The sequence below is a fragment of the Vulpes vulpes genome, chromosome 15, assembly GCF_048418805.1.
Source record: "Vulpes vulpes isolate BD-2025 chromosome 15, VulVul3, whole genome shotgun sequence".
Lineage (NCBI taxonomy): Eukaryota > Metazoa > Chordata > Mammalia > Carnivora > Canidae > Vulpes > Vulpes vulpes.
Window position 1 is genome coordinate 23,787,964 of NC_132794.1, and position 26,404 is coordinate 23,814,367.

The window sequence follows — 26,404 nt, forward strand, 5'->3', positions numbered from 1 at the left end:
CCGGCTCCCGGTGCATGGGGCCTGCTTCTTCCTCTGCCTGTGTCTCTGCCTCTCTCTCTCTGTGACTATCATAAATAAATAAAAATATATCTTAAAAAAAAAAAATCCTTTTATTGTGATAATGAAAATGAAATGCAGAAGTTAAATTTAAATAATGATTAACAGAAAAGACAACAACTGGAGATTTGTATCCTCTTGTTTAATACTCAACTCACTGATACTGATAGAACCAGCATTATTTTGAAGAAAGTGGAGATGATCTGTGCATTTAGAGGATTTTAAAATTATGTTTGTACTGTAGTTTTCTTTGACACAATGGGGATCAATAATGCAAAGCATGTTGTGTAGTATCTAATTAATGGATCGCTGGTGGTTAAATATTCTATGCTAATACTAGTAGTTACAAAGATGGAAAATTCAAGAATGCAATGGTTATTTTCTTCTCTATAGTGTGAAATAATATTTGCTAATTTCTTTGTCCTGATCAATGAATAGTTCTGCATTATATACTGTAAGTTGAATGTGACTATACAATGAAATTTCCATTCCTACTAAGATATTCATGATCACCAGCATAAAGGACAATACAAGCATAAAAGTTTCCATTGCTTAATTTTTCAGAATAATTAGCAACATGTTGAACATCTCCAAAAAGTGGATTGGATGAATATTTATCATTGGTCTTGAGGTAGTTACATAGTATGAGAGGTCACAATCGCCACTAGTCATTACCCTCAATCCATGCTCATTAGAAAATTTAGATTAAATTATAAGTTGCCAATATTTCCTGAAAACAATATTTCTCTGATCCCTACACCAGTGAAGTGTCCTGAGAACTTAAAATGCTGTAGAAAAGTCTGAATAAATAAATATAAAAACATTGAGATTTTGTACAGATTTAATAAAACTATTTAATTTGATAGGAGAAAAAAATATGTGGCCAATAAAAGTGTCAGAATGAATTTTATGTTCTTTATGGCTTTGACCCTAAAGGAAAAAGAAGCATCAAGGTTTCTTTTATATCATATCTTAAAGCAAAGTCATAATTTATAGAGAACATTTATAATAGTTAAATACATCTTTAAGAATATAGTCTAACTTTAACATAGACACAGGAATAGGCCAAGGAACTACCCTCAGTTATCCAATCCTTTTGGATTTTTTTTTAAATTGCTGATTATATTGAACTCTGCTCCATATAAATAATCAGTTTTTTAAAATATATGTATATATTTTACAGACATATCTCTAGACATCAGTTTATGTAATACTATTTTACAAAGCCCTAAAACACGATGCCATTAGGGACAAAATCTTTCAAATAATGATCATGCATGAAAAAAACTTCCATACACGCTCTTATTGCTCTCTTCTGAATATTGAACTATCACTATCATACTGTGAAATAAATGGGTTCCTGCTTCCTCCTGTGGCCTGTGTCAGTGACTTTATTTAGTCAAGTAATCATGAAATCCAAAATGATTTTCTGTGTGGGAGATAAAAAAGCAGAGAAAGAAAATGAAATATGGTGGAGCAGAAAAAGAAAAAGAAGGAAGAAACGCGAGGAAAGCATGAAGTCATTTAGTGAGAAAAGAGTATGTCTAATCCACAAGAACATTTATGAAATAAACAGAGACATCCCAACCTTCTCAGTGTGAGAGGCTATTATCTCTATTGATTTTAGTTTACAAGTTCTCAAGTCCTTTCTTTCTCTTTCTCATTTAAGGAGGTAACATAAAATCCATAAATAATACGCATCCAGAGAGTCAGTTTCACTAGAAGGATCCTGAGAACTGCAGCACATTAATCTTATGACTGTGCATTGGACCACTCAGAGATATAAAATTGAGAATGGCCTTTTGAGGGTCTAAAGAAATCAAGCTCATGTTTTTGCCCTCACAGCCCCCCAAAGAAATATTTAGTGATAGTAATGGAAATCCAGAATGCTTATGCCCCCAAACACACATATGTACAGTTATATACGCATATGGCTGGGCAGAGGAGTAGAAACATAAATATTATTTGAAATTTTGGGCAAATGAAGCATTTACACAATTAATAGTAACAGTTTAGCCATTAGCATTCTCTGGTTTGAGCCATTACATTCTGACTGTCTGTTTCATTGTCAGTACGTCTCTTGTGACATTTGCTGCAGCTAATACTGCTCTTTGAGGTATGACCAATGGTAGGGAAGACCCTTAATATATAATACCAGAGTAGAAACACAGATAACCAAAGGAAAGCATGTCTTTCATAACATAATTTCTTTTAGGTTCAATAAACAAAAAATAAGAATTTCTTCCCAACTCATTACAACAGCACAAATCACCAATAACCTTCAAGTCTTCCATTAGCTTACAATAATAAAAATTTAAAAAAAAAGAAAGAAAAAGAGGAAGAAGAAGAATCAGTAGTGTGAAGGTAACTGCTTACTGATAAGAATATATATCTTAAATTTAGCCCAAGAAGGACCAAAATCAGAAGACGTGGCACCAAATCATCAAACCAGATGCCATTGTATGAGTCTGTTCATGCTGCCCTAAAAGAATACTACAGACTGGATGTCTTTTAAAAAAAGAAATTTATTTTTTTCACAGCTCTGCAGGCTGCAAGTCCAAGATCAGGGTGCCAACGGGTTGGTTTCTGGTAAGACCAGCTTTTCATTGTGTCTCACATGCATAGGTACCTTCCATGCACCTGCCCTCCTATGTTTCTTCCTCTTCTTACAAAGACACCATCCTCTTGAATTAGGTACCCACCCTTATGACTTTATTTAACATTAATTGTCTCCTTAAAGGTCATTTCTCCAAATATAGTTACATTGGAGCTTAGGGTATCAACATCTGTATTTGGAGGGCAACACAATTCAGTATATAAAATCAAGAGGTTTTGACATTGGAATGCCTGGCTTGACTGATGGCTTTGCACTTATGACTGCTATTGACTTCGCATGACATATATCATTCTTCAGTACTCGGTTTATCATCAATAAAATGAAGATGGGAGCAGTAATTCTCTTATACAGTTTTTGTGAAAATTTAATAAGATGGTTCATATAAAGTGCACTGTGCAGGGCAGGGTAGAAAAAATAATCCATAAATGGTACTTGTAAATATTATTTTATTTAGATGAAGTATACAGAGGGAACAAGTTATGATGAGAATTTCTCATTGTGTAATTATTTCATTAGTCACTTGGACAAAACATTCTGGTTTTGTACCTTTGTTTTCTTATCATTGGTATGGAGAAAACACTTGTTTTTCATATATCACAGTTATGTCATCAAAAAATGAGATAAAGCCTATGTAGTCTTCTGAGTTTCATAAGTATTATTCCTACTGAACATTCTAATGTTGATAAATACCAGCTTATATATTAGTTTAAAAATAATTTCTTTACAGTGAGATTTTACAACTGACTGGTATATGTAGCAAATGAGTAATTATGGCTTCTATTTGTATATCAAGTGTGCTTTTTTTTCATTTTCATTGTGTTGAGTTGTATTTTGTTGATTTAACATGAAAAAATTATCAAAAGGATGGAAAAAAGAGAGAAATTTGGAATGACATCTAGGCTCTTACTATTTGACTAGCTTACTACTTGGAATCATGAACACTGATTTCTGTGTTTGATAGAAGAACCTAAAGAGAAATCTCTGTCTCTTTCCTGTTCTCCCTCTATTTGTGTGTGAATGAAAAATTCAAGAAAATGAATTTAGGGGAAAGACAGTAATTATCAGCCACTTATTACTAATAATTTGCATAACTAATAAATTAATTTTTCAATCATTCTATTTATCAAATTAGCAGTGCAAGATACAACATACTTCAAAGAGTTTTGAAAAAGTAAGAAAGAATATATTAGCATACTAAGCTAAAAGAAGGTAGACTGATGCAAAAAACAAGAGAAATCAACTCAAGAGCATTAAATAGACATTTTAAAAAGGGTTATAAATTATATAGATAAAAATCCAAAAATCACTCAGAGCTATTTTATTTATAGGAATTCTTTCTCTAGTTTGTATTTCACTTTAATCTAACCAGAAATAATAATTGAGAGATTTATATGGGATGCTAGGCTTTTTTCATTTCATTGAACTAAAGACAGATTTTGAAGAGACACATGAAGACAGTGTTTAAATGTGTGTGTGTGTGGGGGGGGGTGTTAGAAATTTGCCTTTTCCAGGCCTTGATATATTTTCATAACAGCAGATTAATTTCTACTATTATATGATGCCAAAAGCTATCAGAAAATTATGAGAAAACTGATCTAGCCCTCCAGCTAGATGCCAGAAACATATTTGTTTTTCAGATATACCTTCACCCCAGAAACATACACCAAATTGTTACCTTGGTGCATTATCTTTTCATTGATGATAGGAGTTTAAATCAATTCTTTGAAAAAAATTGGAGCTACATGGTTGATTCTTTAATAGGCATAATTCTTTTAAACATTAAAGGACTATAAAATATCAAATATGCACAGTTTTCTAACTTACAAATATGAATACAATGATTTTTATTTGTTAATGATGTACAAACTTAATTCTAAATCATCCCAATGTTGAAAGAGCCTTACTCATTCAAGGAAGGCAATTCCTATCCAATTTAACAAGATATTACAAGCAGAGATTTTGACCAGCTCTGAAACCAGAGCAACAGACACCCAGAGTGTTTTTCGTCTTCCCAGGATCTCTTACTGAGACTTTTCTGAATAGGTTTAAGACTTTGAAAGATAATTGTTCTTAAGGCTTAGATTTTCCAATTCTCTTTCTTCTTCTTTTTTTTTTAAAGATTTATTTATTTATTTTAGAGAGAGAGCAAGCAGCAGGAAGAGAAGAGGGAGAGGGAGAGAGAGACAATCTCAAGCAGACTCCCTGCTGCGTGTAGAGAATGACATGGATTGATCTCACAACCTTGAGATCATGACCTGAGCTGAAATCAAGAGTCCAACGTTTAACCAATTGAGCCACCCAGGGACCCCTAATTCTTTCTTCTAACTTATTTGCAACTTGAAGGTTGAACACACAATTGGATATTGCATTTTCTTGGCTTTTAAAATATATAAAGGTATTTTTCCTATCCGAAGAAAACTTTGCATTTTTTTTTCATACTCATGGATATAAACTTCAATGGATAGTTAAATAATATCCAAGGGCACCTGAGTGGCTTAGTCGGTTATGCACCTGACTCTTAATTTTGGCTTAGGTCATGATCTCAGAGTAATGGGATCCAGCCCTAGGTGGATCCAGCCCTGGGCCAGTCTGTATTCTCTCTCTCCCTCTGCCCTTCCCCCCACATGTGTGCATGCTCTCTCTCTCTCTCAAAAAAAAAAAAAAAAAAAAAGATTAAAAATAAAGGAATAAAAAATAAATAAAATGATATCCAAATGACTTCTAGATACAGTACATTCCCATAGCCATGTCTTGATTGTCATCATTCCTCTGACATCTCCAAGGTTTGATGTTTTTCATCCCCCTGGTATGCCATCAGGCTAGGCTTCCATTTCTTTTATTCTTCCTACTTTGCAGTACATGCTACTCAAGCACAAGGTTGGCCAGATCTCTCATAAGGCATCTCATAAGATGGGCAAGTTGTTTCCAGCCTCCTCTTTAAAAAAACTGAATCCTGTTCCTTGTCAACTTTTTTTTTTAAGATTTTATTTATTTATTCATGAGAGAGAGAGAGAGAAAGAGAAGCGGGCTCCATGTAGGGAGCCTAACATGGGACTTGATCCCGGATCTCCAGGACCACACCCTGGGCTGAAGGCGATGCTAAACCGCTGAGCCACCCAGGCTGCCTGTCAATTTGTTTTTGTTTGTTTGTTTGTTTGTTTGTTTGTTTTTAAGATTTTATTTGAGAGAGACAAAGAGAGAGGGAGAGAGAGAGAGGGGGGCAGACATACAGGCAGAGGGAGAAGCAGGCTCCATGTAGGGAGCCTGACTTGGGACTCGATCCCCAGACTCCAGGATCACGCCCTGGGCCAAAGGCAGGTGCTAAACCACTGAGCCACCCAGGGATCCCCTCAACTTTGGTTTTGATAGTATTTTTGACTTTTATGGGTTGAACCACTGGGACCCATGATTCTGTCATCTGTTGACTTGTAGAATATTCTGCTTAGCAATGAATGGTAACATAAGACACTGTTTCCAGTAGACACTCTAGATATAAGCATTTGCTCAAATTAAATACAAAGACAACTCCTCCCTTGAAGACTATAATTTGTAATTTTATCCACCTACTGAAGGGTTAATGTTACATGACTCCCTTTAGACCTGAATGCACTTAATTTTAGCTTCTTCCTTTTAATCACTGACTACAGTTGATGTACTAGTAAATCTAGAAACCAACTCAATCTGAGAAAGATATATCAAGTGCTATTTCATCTAAAAAATACTATATTTTGGATATATTTTTCCAAAAAAAGTAATAAACTACTGATACATGCTTAAATATACTATGTTTTGATGTCCTTGTTATTAATAACATTTCTTAAGTATCTATTTTCATTTTAGAACCTGATACTCAGAGGAAAATGTTGAGTAGGTTATTTGCATCCTCATCTTTAAACATCATTGAATTTTCTTATATTTTCCTACTCAAACACTTTCGACAAAGCACGTACCTTCTTGTTTTCACATCGTTCTAAAGAATTCACCCCAGAAAGCATTTAGGTCAATTTGGAAATCACATAAAAGTAAGTTATAACTCAAAAGTCTAGGGCACCATAACACGTCCATGTTTACAGTAGCAGAAATAGAGGTGACCCTTTCAAGACTGAAGAAAAATAATTAGGATCATGGGATCATTATAGAAAAATAAGCAAAAAGGGTAATTGTGCTTTGTCATTGCTTAATATCTGACTTAGGCATTTTTAAATTAAAACAATTTGAATGAAAATACATGGTTTAAAGAGTAAGGAGGATGTAAGGGGAGGAGATAGTAAAAGACCTTTGGAAAACCTTGTTTTACTGATTAAGGCTGTACTGCCCTCTGCTCTGTGAGGATCCTTCCTTCATCAGGAAAAGTGATGGACATGGGACTCCTGGGTGGCTCAGAGGTTGAGGTTGAGCATCTCCCTTTGGGTCAGAGCATGATCCTGGGGTCCTGGGATCAAGTCCCATATGGGGCTTCCTGCAAGGAGTCTGCTTCTCCCTCTGCCTATGTCTCTGCCTCTCTGTGTCTTTCATGAATAAATAAATAAAATCTTTAAAAAAAAAAAAAAAAGGAAAAGTGATGGACTTAATGACTGTCCCTAGAGTAGCATAATATGCAACACCTAAGTCATTCTCAAGAAATTATTTAAGTATGTTACATCAATGGGAAGAAATAAAATCGTGAGATTTTTTTTTTTTTAGTTTTTACATCTTATCCCATATTATAATAAAGTTTTGTATGCTTGTTATTTACAAAGGTTTTGATTAGAGAAATAAAAGATGCTGATTATCAGTGCTCTGAAAAAGAAAATAATGCTAGGGATGAAATCCTCAGTGTCAGTCATGTCAGGTATAGAGAAGTGCAGCTGTTCACTGGGCCTGAGGCTAAACAGTAATAGGCAATGTCTTCTGTGTTCAACTGTGAATGAACCTCTCTGGGGGTGTGTCTTCAAAGATTAGGAGGAGGTGGAATTACTGAGGGAGGAAAAGCTTCTTCACTGTTAATATTTCTGAAAAAAATAATTTAAAAAACGTTATTTAAAGAGTGGAAGGCTAAGAGATAGTGGTTAGAGAAATGAGGCTGAAATGACAGTTTATGCCACTCTTCCACACTCTCCTCATATGGGTTTAAGGTACATGGACACTTAAGACCTAATATCCATCAAAAAATAAACAAATGAGTTCTGTTTTTTTTTTAAAATAAATATATAGTAAATGAGAAGTAACAACACTTACTCCATTACCCAATTTGCCACCTTTTTTCATGAAGGAAGCATCATTTTACAATCTATGCATTTTTCCAGTGATGCTGACAGAGGGATGGGTAGAAGTGGTTGCCAAGGGGCTGGGTGTAGGGGACAAAAGGAAAAGTTGGAGAAAGGGCATCAACTTTTAGTTATAAAATAAACTAGGCCTGAGGGTTTAATCTATAACATGATGACTCTAGTTGGTAACGCTGTTCATAGCATAAATTTCATATAATTGAAATTTGCTAAGAGTTAGTGCTTAAATCTTCTCAATAACAACAACAAAGAAAAAGGAAGGAAAAATATGTGAGGTGATGGATATGTTATCTCGGTGGCAGGAGTCCTTTCACAAAGTAGGCGTTTGTCAAATCATCACTTAAATATCTTAGAATCTTCCTCAGCTTCAGTAAAGTTGGAAAAAAAAATGTAGCAGCTGACAATTGGCAAGCATTACCGACTGGTGTCAGAACATGATTTGCATGTTCATTGGACTCCATTTTCAGTTATTCATTCTTTAATTAAAACTTTAAAGCATCTTTAGAACATGTTGACTGCATACCAAAGCAGGGCAGTCTATGAAGAAACAAATCCTTTTAGAGGGATTCCCTTTCTGTTCTCATAACCTTCCATGGGAGGCCTGGCAACATTGCCCATCACCCACAGGGTTATTAAATCAGAAGCAATAGGCCACATGAGATTTGCTTGTGAGCCTTTCTCTGATGAAAATAGGGACTTCATTCGTTTTGCCTCAAGTGCTTTAGTTTTCTGAACAGGAAAGTGTTTTGTAATACCAGCAGATGAGTAAAATCTTGAGGGAATTAACTTGCTAACTACTGGAAATATGTTACTTTACTCTCTCATGACAGTGCCCTTAAAATCACAAACTGGTTACTCATTTTCCATTCTTAATCACACAAGTTATAACTTTCCCAGACATGCAATTTTTTCAGAAATCCCCAATGAGGGTGACATGTGAAACTTGATTAGACTCTATAACTACACCCATATAGGATTGGAGTGGAGATGAAAAAGTATAATCTTTATTATTTCAAAAGCTCACACTTAATTTAGTCAATTAATGCTAGTCAATTTACTCAATTAACATTAATTAACAATTTATAACTGTCTTTGACAGGTTTGAATTTCTTATTTATTGAAAACCAGGGCTACCTAATTCTTGACTGACTTTAAAAATTAGCATATCCAGGGAGAATATAATCCTGAAAAACAAGTGATTGCTTTCATTTTGTCAGGAACTCTCTGCCATCTTTGAAAACATTCTAATAAACCTTTAGAATAAAAAACTTGATTTTCAAAATGAATTTTATTGTAATTAAGATTTTTCCTTTTTTCTTTTTTTTAAAGATTTTTTTATTTTTATTTATTCATAGAGACAGAGAAAGAGAGAGAGAGAGGCACAGACACAGGCAGAGGGAGAAGCAGGCACCATACAGGGAGCCTGACGTGGGACTCGATCCAGGGTCTCCAAGATCACGCCCTGGGCTGCAGGCGGCGCTAAACCGCTGAGCCACGGGGGCTGCCCTTTTCCTTTTTTCTTAATTAACGAATACTGGCTGGGGCTCTTTTAGATTCCTTTAATCATGATAATGAAGAAGGTCCAGTACACCAAATAGCTGAGGCCAATCAAATGGATTTTATTAACTTTTAATGTTTTTACATTTTTTCTTGAATAGACCTCAGTTACACAGAAGAGAATTAATTATGATTTTTAGTTCATGCATACTGTCATTACTATTTCAATTGGAGCCCCTTTTACTTACCAGGTGGTTGGTTGATTTATTTTTAGTTATATAATGACCCACAGATGGGCTTACTATCCAACAAGAACATTGACAACTTGGGTAGGACAGAAATCATGGCTTTGCCAAGATATTCAAACTAATATGAGGCAATGAAGTACTGGATTTATTTTTGTTAGTATGGAAACCTTAAAAGAAAGCAAAGATAATTTTAGTTGGAGGGAGACTTCTCCTAGGTAATTTGCAAACATCCCAGGCAGTCCTGTTTTATTGTTATATATAAACTGCATTCTGGGTAGGGATATGAAAGTTTCTGAAGGATCTTGCTTCAGAACAATGGACTGGTCACAGTCTATGACTTCCATCTGCTTTCCAGAACAAAAACAATAAAAGAAGCAAAACAATTACTTGAGGGGGTATTCTGATTTTCAAAACTGTTGGAGGAGTGTGATGAGTATCTCTGAAAATTTTCCTTTTTCAGGCAGTAGGTGGAGGCCATATCCTGTTCTTTATCTTCTCTGCAAAAGATTATTTATAATTTGAATAATTACTACCACACTGCTGCCAGCAGGCGGTGTATAATATATCCCGCCCCCCCCCCCCCCAACTTAGGTAACATTTACTTGACCCCGGCCATAGACCCTATCTTTTTGTAGGAGTGCTGCTGTTACTTAATAATGATAATGCTTTACTATGGTCACATCTTTCTATCAGAGCACTGTTGTTCCCCCCACCCTCACCCCCCACCACCAAATGATGAGATTTTTGTTTCAGCCCCTGACAGTAGTCCTAAGGAAAAAAAAAAAAAAAGTTTAATTTCAGCTATAAACTGTAATATGAAAAATGTAGAAAGTTTAGAGAGGCTCTGAAAAGAAAAAAAAAATCACCCCATATAGCAGCTGGAGTGAGATTGTTAAAACATAAGTCACATCATTTCACTTTTCTTCTGGAGTGCTTCAGTGTTTTCTCATTTCTCAGACAATAAGCACTCAGTTCTGACAATGGCTTAAGAGGGCCACGATGATCTATTCTCTCTCTTGTATCTCTGCCCTTATTCCTCTAACTCATCAGCTTGCTCATTCTCCCCCAACCACACTGGGCTCTTCCACCACGTGGGATCTCACTGCAGAGACTCTGTACTTAATATTCCCTCTCCAGGCATGTGCTCATCTCAGGACATTTGTAAGTGCTGCTCCTTTGACCTGTTACACTCTACTCCCAGAAACCTGGCTGTTTTGATCATTCTGTCACTGTCTTTATACCAAGGTACTCAAATGTTACTTTGTCAAGAAAGCCAAGCCTACAGCTCTATTTAAAATTTCAGTCCCATCTCTATGCCCTACAAATACAAATTATCTAGCTATTATCTTTATCTACTTTAATTTTCTTCTAAAATGCATTCCCTTCTAACATAAAACATAACTGACTTATTTGTTCTGTTTATGGTCTCTCTTTTTCCAACGTAGTGTGAGAAGCCGGGACTTGGAGGTGTCCCCAGTGTGCGGAGAAGTCAGGTCACATAGTTTCTATTCAATAAACATGTAACTAACACTGTTTATATTGTATTGTTTTAGTATTATCTTCTGGGACTTTTTCCTGCCATTTACATTGTTATTTCTTATCTTTCAGTGAGTTGTGTGTTATCCAGTTCTCCAAAAGCTGCATCAGATAGGAACACATGTCAGATTTGACAAGATTTCAAGTAGCCTTTATCTATTTAGGAAGCATTTGGAAGTCTGATATTCTCTGGCCTGTGGGCTCATTGTCTGACAACTTCTCTCATATTTGGCAGCACGAGGAGCAACAATTCCATAACCGACACCACTCTTAATCCCCCACTCATCATAACTAATGTTGTTAGTCTGCCTGTCTGATCCTTGGGCATTGGCATCCCGATTTTCTTGCCTATAAAGGAAGTCAATTTAGTGTCTGCCTGCTTTGTTGGGCCGTGACACCATGCAGGGTTTCTTCTGGTACTGCATCTGATGCCTGATAGTGAACAAATTGGGCTGGATCCTGACTAGCTACACATCTGAAACTGTTACAGTTTTTGCTGCTCCAATCCTAAAGTCACCTCTTTCAACTTAGGTTTTTATCTAAAATCAGTGCTTTGAACATTTTAGAATATGCTGTGTTGTTAACATGATTTTTTAAATGAAAGCAAAAGAAAAAAATATGTGTTTTGATAGAATTTAAGTTTGCATCTCTTATGGATAAAACCCTGCTAAGAATCTTTGACTGTGATTTGGAAAGATCTGAGTCTCTGAGGCCAAGATCAGGGCTGTGATATAGACTGTGGATATCTCCAAAAAGCCAGAATATAGAGGTAACGTTGAAAGGACAATAGTGTTTTCCCCAGAGGGAAGCATATACTACCAAAAGGAGGATTATCACAGCTGCACTAATCTGCTTTCTCTATATTTTTTTTCTCTCTGTGTCTCCTGGAATTATGCTAGTGCAGAGCTTTGCTGACATTACATCCAATGAGAGGGGAGAGGAATCTCCCTCCATTAGGTCTTAAATGATGAAGACATTTTTGTGATAAGGGGCTGTACAAGTCTAGGCTGTCTGATAATAGAAGGTAAATTACCTCCTTGACGGAAAAGCTTTCAATCATTTAGGATAAATTCTCTCTCCATGGCCATGAATTTGCCCATAAAAATAGGAAAGAATATAAGACTCTCTACATCATACAAAAGCGTTACCTTTATCTTTGTTTTTTATCTTTTAAATCTTTGTTTAAAGATTACATGGATTAGAAAAGACTTCTGAGCTTTTACCCCTGGCTCTTGAGGGAGATATGCAGACAAAAGTGAGATCAATGAATAATAAACTCAAAAGTTGCTTCAAAGCTTCAAAGTATCAAAATATGGAACAGTCGCATGGGGATATAATGTTAAATGGACCAAATTACTTAATGATCCTCTCAACACATGCTTGTGTAATTCAGATTTGCTCCGGTAGCTCTTCATAGTTTATACAGCATACAGAGTCTTAATCTCTTCATTACATCATCAGCATTCAAGATAATGAGGTTTTGACATATTTAAAAGGAGGTAAATCTAATGAAGAAATCATATACACAAGTCAAATTACATTTAAGATGTTTTCCTACTTATCACTAGAATTAAAGGTGTAATTTAATATGGATTTTTGATTAAAAACAGATGGTTCACATCTGTTCCCCAAATGGAAAGAAAAAAAAAAAAAGCATTTTAGCTGAAAAGTGTAAGTCACTGAAGTAATATCTGATGAGGAAGATATACTCAATATAGTTTGGTTCTGTCACCGTAGATAGGTTCTGATATCCTTCCATTCAGAGAGTAACTAGAATAAAAATAAGTACATCTGTAGAACAATATCTTCACAGGAATTAACCCAATTTGTAAGATGTTCCAGAGGTCAGATGTGTGAACTTTCAGGCAATGCCATCTTGTCCAAACATGCATGGGAACTTCCTAGACTGAAGCCTGCTAAGAACCCTAGAAGAAGAGGTTGACAAATTTGAGGAGGAGGTGATATGGACAAAGAGATTTTCAACTAGCTTTTTGGGAATGAAGTTCTTTAAGAGACAGAGTCTAAGGTGGAACCTATGATTCCTGCCTCCTGGTAGTCACATCTTTATGCTACCACTTCCTCTTGAGTGTGGCAGGGTTGTGACTTGCTTCAATACAATAGAATATGGCAAAGGCGATAGCGTATATGTTATTACATGTACATGATTATGTTGCATGTAACTGCAATACCCATACTGGGAAGAAACTCTTCCTTGCTGGCCTGGAAGAAGCAAGTTGCTATATCCATATCAAAAGGCAAGGAACTGGGCAGCCTGGTGGCTCAGGGGTTTAGTACCGCCTTCAGCCCAGGGCGTGATCCTGGGGACCCGGGATAGAGTCCTACATGGGGCTCCCTGCATGGAGCCTGCTTCTCTCTCTCTCTCTCTCTCTCTCTCTCTCTCTCTCCCCCCCCTCTCTGTGTATTCTAATGAATAAATAAATAAAATCTTAAAAAAAAAAAAGGCAAGGAACTGAGGGTGGCCAAAAATCAGCAAGAAAAGTTGGATCTCAGTCCACTAGCTCAAAAAGAAGTAAATTCTGTAAACAATCACATGTGTTTAGAAGTAGGTTTCTCCCCAATCAGAACTTATAAGAGACTGCAGATTGCAGCCTTGGCCATCACCGTGACTGCCTGTTTAAGGTCCTAATGCAGAGTATATATCTAAAAAAAGATAAGACTCCTGACCTGCAGAAAGCATGAAACAAAAAACAGGTGTTATTTTAAGCTTCTAAATTTATGGCAGTATTATTACGTTGCAATGCAGAGCTAATACACCGCTTTTTGACTCTACACTTCATAAGATATTCCTTCTCAATAAAGAAAGGCAAAACACAGGATCACGTCCTGGGCCCAAGGCAAGTGCTCAACCGCTTAAGCCACCCAGGCATCCCAGTTCAATTTGATAATACATCAAGGATGGAGAAAATGCTTAGGAAGTATTCCTGCGCTCTGTAGAGATTATGAATGCAACATTTTTGTAGGATGCTAAGATATTTTAGGAATCCAATGAGCATTGTCCCTCTAACTAAGAGGCCACATTAGTTTTAGAAGACAGCACCTTGAAACACAGATAGTCATATGAGCAAGAATATGTTCCAAAAGTATAATTAATATCATAATCTTAGATTGGAGGCAAGCACCAGCTATGCCAATTGTAACAATGAAAATTCTTATTTGGAAATTATTAAAATATAGGGTATAATAATTAAGCTATAGATATATAAGAAAATGAACATTAATTTATCATACATTTATCCATTATAAATTTTTTGAATTGTTGCTGTAATTTATTTGTTCCATTTAAGTTACAGTATCTGCAAATTATTTTCTAGAATGTAGAATCAATTACAAATATGCTTTCTCAAATATATGCTAATATGATTTTTTTAAGTCAGGTTAAGGATTCAGTAAGCAATTGTATAAAAATAAGAATTTTCTATATTGCCTTTTAACTTACTAGGTTCTTATTTAACACATTTCTTTATGGAAATCTCAAGTACGTAAGGTACAATATATCATTTTCTTCATTATTTTATTTTCACTTTCTCCTTTATAGAGAATACCTACAGATAATAGATTGATGTACATGTTATCATCGGCGTAATTTCATAACTCTCAGCAGATAAGCATTAAAGGGTTTTCCTCTACAATGGCAGATGGCAGCATGGTAGATAATTGTAAATTATTGTATAAGAATTATACTGTGGTGGAAACTAAGAAAGAAAGAAAGTGACTAATAATTTTGTTGAGAAAACAAGAAAAATGAAGATTGAATTTTAAAAATCAGAAGTTCTATAATACTACAGTATTGACCAAACTATATTTTTCAAATTACCATTTAACACAACTGGTGAAACTGCACAAGAGGAAAGAAAAAAAGTCCTGCAGAGATCGCAGGTGACAACTCAGTGCACAAATTCCTAATCAAATCACCACCATCTGCCTAACTTATGATCAAATCTGCTTTGGCATTTGGCTTTTATCTCCTCAAGGATATTAGCCTTAATGCACAGATACCTTAAATAGAAAAGAATAATGGATTTGAAAATGGAAAAGAATAGCATGACCCATGGAGAATAAGAGTCAAGAGCTATGTTTATTATTACTATAAACTCTTTTTTCATGTGTTTGTGACTCTCTCCCAAGACTTAACTGATTGCATACAGGGTAGGGATGATGTTCTGCATTCTGACTCCTCTGCATTACCTGTCAGCCTATAATTGATAAGTGTTAATTAACTGACTCACTTGCTAAATACTGACTGGAAAGCACAAGGAGTAATCTTGAGCGCAGGGAAGTATTTATTTCTAGAGTATACACAGGGTACTCCCTTGTTTAAAAATTCTTGTACCTGGGTAGGGGAAGTATGCTGAAATGCATACATGTGAGTAGTATAATGGATCTGTAGAGATCCATGATATTGTAGTTCATTTTGACATGAATGGACCCTGAAATACAGATACTCTTAAACCTTATATGCTATTTAATGCTTTTAAAATTATATAACAGAACCAACTTAATATGCTTCATAGAAGCTTAAAGCAGGAATACTTGGTAATTTAGGGAAAAAACTGGAACCGAGCACTCTAAAACACTTGACCTTTCTCTTTTCTCCCTGTTTTCCTACTTATTTCTTTATTTATTTTCTCTTCTAGAATTTTCTTTGCGGGACACCTGGGTGGCTCAGTGATTGAGTGTCTGCCTTCTGTTCAGGACACGATCCCACAGTTTGGGGATTGAGTCCCACATTGGGCTCCCTGCACGGAGCCTGCTTCTCCCTCTGCCTATGTCTCTGCCTTCTCTCTGTGTCTCTCATGAATAAATAGATAAAATATATAAAAAAAAAAGAAAGAAGAAAGAAAGAAAGAAAAAGAAAGAAAGAAAGAAAGAAAGAAAGAAAGAAAGAAAGAAAGAAAGAAAGAAAAAATAATTTTCTTTGCTTCTCTAGGCCCCATCACAAATATATTTGTCTATATCAATACTGAGATTATGCGTTATAATTCCAGCCTTGTTTAACTGGCTAATTGATTCTGATTGCAAACTCAGGGAAATATAGGACAGTGAACCAAGTTGGAAAGGTGTCCATTGCTGGTTTGACCAGAGATGGCCAAGAGAATGAGCCAAGGTGGAACATAAGGGCTCATAGGAAATTTCCAAAGAAAGAAGCAGACCGACTATACTGTAATCTTAGAATGAATCTTAGAATGTGACCTTAGGGGCACCTGGGTGGCTCAGTCAGTTAAGTGTCTGCCTTCAGCTCAGATCATGATCCCAGGGACCTGAGGCTGAGCCCTGAGTCAGGCTCCCTGTTCAGTAAGGAGTCTGCTCTCTCTCTCTTTCCAGCTCAAACTCTCTCTCCTTATCTCTGTCTCTCTCTTTCAAATAAATAAAACCTTTAAAAAAAAAAGTGATGTTAAATGAATCAAGAAATATCACTCCACTGTCAAAGTTTTAAAACTTTGAGTACTTACATCACTGTGTCTTTGGTCTTGAACTCAACAATGTATTTTCTCCAAGAAAGGCCCCTGACTTTTGGCCTCCTCATTTCCATATCCACAAATGAGACAGGTGAGAGGCAACTGCCAAGGCAAGTTTTATCTGAGCTAAAATTAGTGGTTAAAATTAGCAGTGGAATCCCCTGCTCCCATTATCTTTTCATTTCATAAATTGTACATTTAAGAAAAGGAATTCATAAAGAGGTTTACATAAAAGTAACATAAATGAAATGGACAATGTAGAGGAAGGGTCATATAATTCTAGATACTGTTTTTTTTTTTAGACACTGCTTTTTCTTTTGTCAATTTAAAGAAAAGTAATAAATATTTAAACCAATTTTCATTTGTTTTCAAAACTCTCAATCACTAAAACTGAGAATAATCTATGTTATTTCAGATATTTAATGTCAACTAGCAAAAGATATGAAAGACATCTACTACCAGCGGTATGCTAGATCCAGCATGTGCTGGATAATGAGAGCTAGTCTTACAAGTTGGTTGTAAAATACAGCTGTTCTTGAAAGTTAAATTACATAAACTTGCATGAATTATTTTTAAAGGTTAATAAATGTTAAAAACTACATCATAATTATTTTACTGTGTTATCATACATGCTCTTGATGCTATTTTATCTATTTCATCTATATGGGAGAAATAAATAATAGTGTGCTACAACACACCTCTTCCGAACTTTGCACTCAGTTTAACATCACATTATTAGTTTAAAAGTGATCATGGTGGTGGGGAGGATTGATATTCAGACCATAGCAATGGGCAAATGGTACAATCAGGGTTTTTTGTTGTTGTTGTTGTTTACCAAGCTTATTGTTAAACATTTATCAACTTAATGTATATTACTCTCTAGAAATATGTATTATATACTTTGAGATTTCACATCGCAGTTCTCTGGAGATAGAGGGATAAACTGAAAATCCCAAAGAATGTACTTGAGGAAAAACCTAAGTTGGGAAAAATGACTCGTTTTGCTTTGTTTCTTTTGCTTGAAAATGTTGCTACCTTTGGTTTTCTGAGTTTTCAGTGCAGTGTTATGAGAAATGTAGAACAGCTGCTTGAGCCAGGTTAATATTTATTGGAGACTTGAGCTGGGATACAAGCAAGAAAGATCTGACTGAATATTTGTTTTGATCTGGGAATTTGTAAGCTGTACAATTAAAATAGATCCAAGGACTGGAAGATCAAGAGAATTTGGATTTATGCTTTGCAAAGATGCTGTTTATGTTGATAAGATTTTGGAATGGAAACAACACAAACTAGATGGGAAATTGATAGACACCCCCCAAAAGGCCAAAGCTTTAAAAAGGAAAGAACCCCCCAAAAAGAGGTTTTTGTGGGTAGATTGAACCCACAATTGTTCTAAAGAACAATTAAAGAATATTGAGGAGACTTTGGAGAGATTGAAATATTGAACTTTCCTTGGATACAAAAACAAGAGAAGATAATTTTGTTTTATCACATGTACAAATGAAGAGCCCGTAAAGATATTGTTAGGAGATATCTTCTGACCACTGGATATTATATGTATGTGATGAATTACCAAATTCTACTTGTGAAACAATATTACACTATATGTTGAATAACTAGACTTTAAATAAAAACTGGAAATAAAAATAAATAAATAAATAAATAAATAAATAAATAAATAAATGCAGATCTCATAAAATTGGTCCTATGAAGTGTGAAATCAAAGTTTCACAACCCAAAGAGGTATATAGGCAGCAACAGCAACAATAAGAAGGTGGAAGAAGTACTGCAGTTGGTGGACAGGGTGATACCAGAGGCTGTAGACCAAAACAGTTCAGGGCCAAAACTGGAACAAAGGATTTAAAAACTATTATGACCAAGAATATGGAAATTGCAATAGTGGTTATGATGGTGATCAGAACTATAGTGGCTATGACGGCTGTGATTCTACTGCATAAAACTACAGGAACTATGAATATGGACAGAGATACGTAGACTCCAGTGGCCAACAGAACACTTACGTCAGGGTATCTTGAGAGGGTGGAAATCACTCAAAACAATTACCAGGAGGACTTTGGAGAAAACAGGAGGAGACTTCTAAAGTCTCCCATCTTGCAGGATGACATTGAAGGTTGGTCTTTTGTTGATGTAACATGATTATTTTGTAAAAGACTTTGTAGTGTACAAGACACAGCTGTGGGGCACCTGGGTAGTTCAACGGTTGAGCATTTGCCTTTGGCACAGGTCTTGACCTCAGAGTCCTGGGATCCAGTCCTGCATCAGGCTCTCCACAGGGAGCCTGCTACTCCCTCCTCTATGTCTCTGCTTCTTTCTGTGTGTCTCTCATGAATAAATAAATAAAATCTTAAAAAAAAACCCAAAGACACAGCTGTATCTAATGGTCCATTAGTGGTCTTTGTTTTTACTTTGTCTTTAGTTATCTGTGTTATGACTCAATTTGGATTTGTTTATACAAATTTTGTTTGTATGATTTCATGTTAAACCTCAAATAAATGCTTCCTTATATGAGCATTTTTCTGCATCAGGTACTAAATACTTCTGTAAAAATAGAATTTTATTTATTTATTTATTTACAAAACTTTTATTTATTTATGAAAGGAGAGGGAGAGCAAGCATGAGTCGGGGAAGGGGCAGAAGGAGAGAGAAAGGAACAGACTCCCTACTGAGCAGGGAGCCTAATGCGAGGCTCCATGTGGGATGCAATCCCAGGACCCTGGGATCATGACCTGAGCTGAAGGCAGATACTTAACTGACTGAGCCACTCAGGCTCCCCTATAAAAATGTAATTTTAAATAAGCAATATCTAAGGCAAATTTTATTTTGTAGGGAGTATGGACCCATATGGAGAAACTATAGCCCTTTATAAATAACTAGCTACAGCATCACCCTGTTGCCCATTTTTGTTAGATGTGTTCTGTTAACTGAGGTGTCCACCATACCTTTAGTGTTTCTTCTCTGTGTATCTGGAGACCTTGTCATAGTGTTGTCATTAGTGAAAGGTTTCTAGCAGACTTCGAATCTTCTGGATTATATTTTGTAGTGAACCTTTTTAGCACAAAGAATGTTGTTAGCTCCTTTCATGAATAGAAAATACTACTTTGTTCCTGTCTCTGGAAAGCCATTTGTTATGATATGCTAAATCAGACTTAATCAGTGGTCTGCTAGAAAGAGCTTTGGCTAATCATAATACCATGGCTTTAATTGTTCTCTTGATAAAAATGTCCAGATATTCTCAAGGAAAAGGCACTATTAAAGTGTGTGTAGGAGTTACAGATTAAGGGTACCAAAAATAGTTACATTTTAACAAGGATTTTGACAGATAGGTATGAGGTTGTTAAAATTTGAGCAAAAATTAGATACAGATATTTGAAGCAGTGGCTGAGGAAATTAGTTGTATTCTGTTGGTATTATGGTACAGCAAACACCAAGCTAAACAAAATGTTTTCTATTGGGACATTCATAGGAAGGTATCTTGGGTGCTAATTATTAATGTGTTTTGAAGTGGTGGGGTTCAGACCCAAGGGCCAAGAAAGAATTAAGACATCTTTGGTGCAAAAAGGTGATTTTGTTAAAGCATGTGACAGGCATGGGCAGAAAAACCTGCACTGGGGTCATGAGGGGTGGCCCATTATATACTTTCAAGTTGGGAGGGGGTTAAGGATAGTGTAAGTCTGGAAGGAATTTTGAAAGCAAGGTTTCCAGGACCTTGAGGGAGCTAGCTATTCTTAGAAAAAGGCCTTTTATCACTGTCTAATAAAATCTTAGTCATGAGACCCTTCAGACGTATATTGGTGGGTCATATGCATGGAGGATGACTGCCAACATGTATCTGGGGTGAGGGGGAGATAAAGGAAGCATCCAAAGAAATTTTTATATGTTAAAGTACATGTACAGGATCCTGGGAGTTGAGCTAAGATTGCCTTTTGCCCTTAGCAAAGTATTAACATCGAGGCACTTGAGTCCCTAGAGGAAGGTCATTCTGCCTGTTTCAAGGACTTGTGAATAGGCTGTAAGTAGTAAGGGAATTTAATTTTTCTTTTGCCTTTGCTTCCAACATTAGTGTGAGTTCTTAGAAAAAGTCATAGTAGTAGATTTCATCATTTTTGATGCATTAGTGCATGAGCTGAGTAGTGAAGCATACACATATTCAGACATAGGAGGGAGTAGCAGGAAAAAAGTATACTTTAAATTTTATGCATATTAACACAAATCTAAGTGACTGAGTCATTACAACAGATCTTCCTGGTGCATCAAAGAGCAGTTTCAGCTCTAGATATTGGAGAATTTCCTGGGTAAATTCAAGCTTTGAATTTTACGTTAAGTGTACATGATGGATTTAACGTTTTTAGGTTTTGTTTCTGTGGTTAGACATTAGTCTCTAGGATTGGCATACATGCTCACATTTGGTGCCTGGATCTTTCAATGTTTGTACTTACTGGCTATCAAGTTACAAGTAGTTGGCCTTGTTTTGTTCCTGGTTTTGTTATTTGACCTAAAACCTATACCAGGTACTAATGTTGGTTATTTCAGGGAACTATTTATTCTTTCAGCATACAATCTTATAGAACAAGGGAGATTTTCATTTTAAGTTGTCAAGTCTGTAGTTGCAGTGTATTTAGGGTAGTGAATCTGTTAAGTTGAAATTGATGATTAGGTAGCAAATTGACATTGAGATTATCCTTTACCTGGGGTGTCTGGGGGGCTCAGTGGTTGAGCATCTGCCTTTGGCTCAGGGTGTGATCCTGGGGTCCTGGATCAAGTCCCACATCAGGCTCCCCATGGGCAGTCTGCTTCTCCCTCCGCCTATGTCTCTACCTTTCTCTCTTGGTCTCTCATGAATAAATAAATAAAATCTTAAAAAAAAAAAAAAGAGAGAGAGAGTTTATCCTTTACCTGATCAAGATGAACAAAACCTTTTTTTTATGTTTTATTTTTATTTTGGAATGAGAGAGAGAGAGAGAATAAGCAGGAGGGGCAGAGGGAGAGAGGGAGAATCCTAAGCAGACTCCTTGCTGAGTGAGGAGCCCTACATGGAGCTCAGTCCCAGGACTCCTAGATCATGAGGTGGGCTGAAACCAAGTCTGATGCCTAACCAGTTGAGCCACAAGGTACCCCAAAGGCTTTTTAAACAAACCAAAAAAAAAAAAAAAGTAGCTATAGATACTTTAGAGATTAATTCTTTTTACAGTTTATTTTCATTGCATTCCTATAAACGTTTTCAGTATCATAATAACACAAAAATACAGTAAGATTTAAAAGTTATTATTAATGCCAAAATCTATAAATAAAATTTAAAAATATTTTTGAATAACTAATTTTCCTGGAATGATTAAAAGTAAAAATATATATTGAATCTAAATTATATTTTATGCATAGAGAAATAAAGTTAAATGTTCACTATGTACTAGAAATAATGATTTTATTGAATATCAATTGCAATGTTTTTACCTATTGGTATAATCAATATAAAATATAGAATGTATCAAATACAAGAGCCTCACTGAAAAAAAAAAAGCCTCTGCTTTTACAATTCTCTTATATTCTGATTTTATGCTAGTTGATTAATTCACTGAATGGGTTTAATTTTGAACCAAAACATATTTTAAAATCTGAAAAGAAAATGGACTCATTTCCATTTTAAATGTCACTGAAATAAAAATACTAAAGCCCTGGGTAAGTGATTTCCTTTCATAAGGTTAAATATCTGCCAAGAATATTAGTTGAGTTTTCTCAAATTGCCCTTCAAGTGCTATTGCTGCCAAAAACCAACACAAGGAAGTGAAACTGGTATTATCTGAAAATCAGAGTGCCATGACATTGAATTGCTGTGATCCTATTGCAGCTTGGATGTCATCACCAATATTTATTTTAACCAATTTTATAATGCAATTTCTATTGCTATTGCTTAGTGATATGTTTACAAACTTGATTACTGCCCTGAAAACTGATAATCCAGTGGGTTAGACATACTGTAAACAAATCATTGCCACATAATGTTTTAAGTGCTATAATAGAATTGTTAGTAATGTATTTTGGAGCACAATGAGGAAGGATGCTACCTTCCAGAGATTAGGGGAAAGCTGCAGAAAAAAGCAGTGTTTGGGATGAATGTTTAAGGATAAGGAGGAGGGGCACCTGGGTGGCTCAGTCAGTTAAGCATCTGACTCTCAGTTTCAGCTCAGGTCATGATCTCAGGGTTGTGAGATCAAGCCCACATCACGTTCTGCACTGGACATGGAGCCTGTTTAAGATTCTCTGTCTGCCACCTCCCACCCCCTCGAGTGCTCTCTTTCCCTTTCTCAAATAAGTAAATAAGTAAATAAATAAATAAACAAAATCTTTTTTTTTTTTTAAAGGAGGGAGAGGAGAAGGAAATAGGCAAAGGATGAAATGTTCTAATGACTTCAGACGATTAGCTAATAGAACATTGTTCAGTATAGGTAATAATCAGAAAATTTACATTAAATGAAGGTTATCCATTTGTAGCTTCCTAGTATCTTTTTATTCAATGAGCTAGTCTTTACAATTGGTGGAGTAGCTCCTCATTGCTAGAGAACCAGAAAACTAAATTAGAATCTCTGGGAAAAAGATCACAGATATATTTATTTTGAAATAATTATCCAATTATTTATAATTATAATTTATAAATAATTATAATTATATTATATAATTATCTCAATAATAATTGAGATGCTCATTGCTGACATAATATTATTAAGTCATAGCATTATTTTCTAGCACAATGATAGAAAATTTTTATTGGAAGATTTCATGTTACAACTTTGTTTTTCTATGTGCCAAGCCCTATCCCACTGGGGTTGTGAATGTGCAAAGATATCAACTTGATATTTAAGCATTTAAACACAAACTGCTACAGTTATGAGACGTCTTTATGAGGATGGGGAGCCTTCCAAATGCTATATTTGTGAAGTTCTGACTTCCTTTTTTTCAGCTTTTTTGAGGTATAGTTGACAAAATTATAAAAGTGTACAATGTGATGATTTGGTATACATATATATTGTGGAAAGATTGATTCTGCCCATCAAGTTAGAACATCTATCTCTTCATATATTTACTTTTTGTGTAATAGAACATTTAATTTTTTTGATAATTTAATATTGATAAATTGGTTTTCTATTGAATTTTAAATCTATATGTTACAAGAAAAACACACAAACAAAAACATAATCCTTCTGATTATGTTTTCTCAAATAACATGATATTCATGAATTTACCATAGTAGAAATTCTGTGATGGATTATTCCACATTTCAAAGAACTGATTGTCAAGAAACAAACAAACAAAACATAAGGATTCATGAACAAAGCCAGTTCTTGTATTGGCGGGGTATGGAATGTATAGATTCTGAGATTTCTTACTCTCACTCTCTAATGGACATTTTAAGGGGACTTGCATTGGCTAAATTTATCAATGTGTCTATAAATATTTCAGCGATTATTGATATAATAATTGTAAAGTTAAAGGTCTTTTTTTAGCTAACTAATGTTGGTTATATTCTCCATTATATTAAGAAGTGGAGAAGGTAACAACTGTTTGGAAAAGATAAGTACTGGTCAGTTGCTTCTAGGACTGCCTTGGGCAAAGGAGTCCTGATACAAGTAGTCATCTCTGAATTGAGTGAGATGGCTGTATAAAGCTGCAGGATTTTCTGAAGAATCCTGACACCTGAGGACTGTCTGGGATAGTATTTCAGCTGCTCTAGAATGAAGAAGGAAATCCTTTCTTTTTGCAGGGAGATTTGCACTACATATCACTATATCTTCAGTTCAGTTTTTCTCCTTACTTCCATTTCTTCATGTGATTCTTGGAATCCCTCTTTATGAATTCTATTGAATGAATCTCTCTTCCTGAGAGAAATTTAAAACAAGATGTTTAGTGGAACAAAGTACAGCCCACATTGATGCAACTGGCTTTAGGGCCTCAATGGATGCCAGCAATAAAATATCCCAATATGATATGATAAAATAATTTCCAAAGGGATTAAAATTACTAAGTGTAAAATAACAAAATATTGTAAAAATAAACAGATAAATATATAAGCCATTCAATATGGTGAAATGTTTTAATAGTATAACAGAGAAAAACATGAATAAGTTTCTTGCATAAAAGTTAAGATAGGAAGTAAATAAAAATTCAACACAAATGGAAAGGTATATTACAAATTCTAATCATTTTCAACAATTATGATGAAATATCTTAAAATCAGTACAAAATTCACCTTCTGATAGAAACATTTTAAATGTAAATGAATGTACAATTCTCAATATAAACATTAAAGACACTGTAGTGTTTGTCCATCTCTTTCTTCTTAACTCCAAATTCACCTTCTGTACCTGCTCTGTGAAAATGGATCTGGACTGTTTTTGATGTTTTCCTTTTGCCATCTTCCATTAAAGCTTTGCCAGTAGAGGGTATTGGAGCAACATTGCAGGAAAAAACATTTTGCTTCCTGGTTGTGGTATGATTGCTTGTTGGGCTCTGCTGGCACACATGGCATACTCAGCACTCATCCTGCAGCACTTATAAGATTTCTAGTACCTAATTCCTATAGTCCTCAGTGACCAGAAGCACTAAGGAGCCAGTATCTTTTTTTCAGAATCCTTAGGGCAGATTTGTATCAGAGTGCCTCTAGTGGAATCTGCCAGAGAACAGGTCTCCTTGGCTCCCTGAAGGGCAGATTTCCAGCAAGCTCCATCAGTAATGCACTTGTTGCCATGACAAGGCCCTCTCTAAGTCTAGATCTCAGCCCTGTGTTGTGAGTGGGACTGAGTGAGGGAGTGCTTTATCTCAGCCCAAGAGGAAATGGTTCTTCTTGTATCTGCTATCCTGTATTTAGAAGTCTTACTTTGTGGAAGTTAAACCCTCATTATGCTAATCACCTATTATAGTTAGTAATTCTTTATTAATTTTTTTCTGATCATATTGCTCCATGGTTTCCTTTTCTTGACTGGAACTAGATTGACTGATACAGTTATACATAAAAAAAAATTGCTATCCTTACAGGTTCTCAATCAATCTATATTAAAACAATAGTGATAATGAGATATTAAATCTTCACAATGAAATTAGTATAGTTTTTTTTTTTAATAATTAAACCCCTTTGTGTAGCTGGGTATGGTAAGATGTGGACTATAATACACTAAAGATAAAAGTATGAGTTGCTACGGGAAATTTAAGAAAGCAATCAAAAGCTTAAATTCTTAAAAATTTTCAAGCACTTAAATAATTATTGGAATTTATTCTGAGGGATAATGAGATGGTGCAATAATTTATGTACAACGTGGCATTTAAAACTTTTTTGAAAATTAAATACATTTTTAAAATGGGAAAGTGAGAACTGCCTACATTTCTATCACTGATAATTTCTCAAAAGAAAAATTCATGGTTAGTCACATGAGATGAAAAATTTTAGTGACTGAGAGATGAATCTTGAGCAAAAAAGACTATGTCAACTTGTTTTTTTAGCAGTCTTATTGAGACAAAAATTCACACACTTAAAATGTATAATTAATGTTTTAAAGAATATTTGCAGATATGTGCAGCCATCATCACAGAAAAGTTTAGAACATCTCAAAAAGAAACTTCATGCCCTTATGTGGGTGTTTGTTAATATTATTTTATTGAATTAACATATTAAAGGAAAAAAAAAAAACCCTCAAACCCCAT

The 26,404-nt window shown here is 35.2% G+C and overlaps 1 pseudogene; it reads left to right on the plus strand.

Moving 5' to 3' along the window:
* Positions 1 to 18,853, plus strand: part of LOC112917717 (heterogeneous nuclear ribonucleoprotein D-like) — a 94,254-nt pseudogene extending 75,401 nt beyond the window's left edge.
* Positions 18,854 to 26,404: the final 7,551 nt, after the last annotated feature.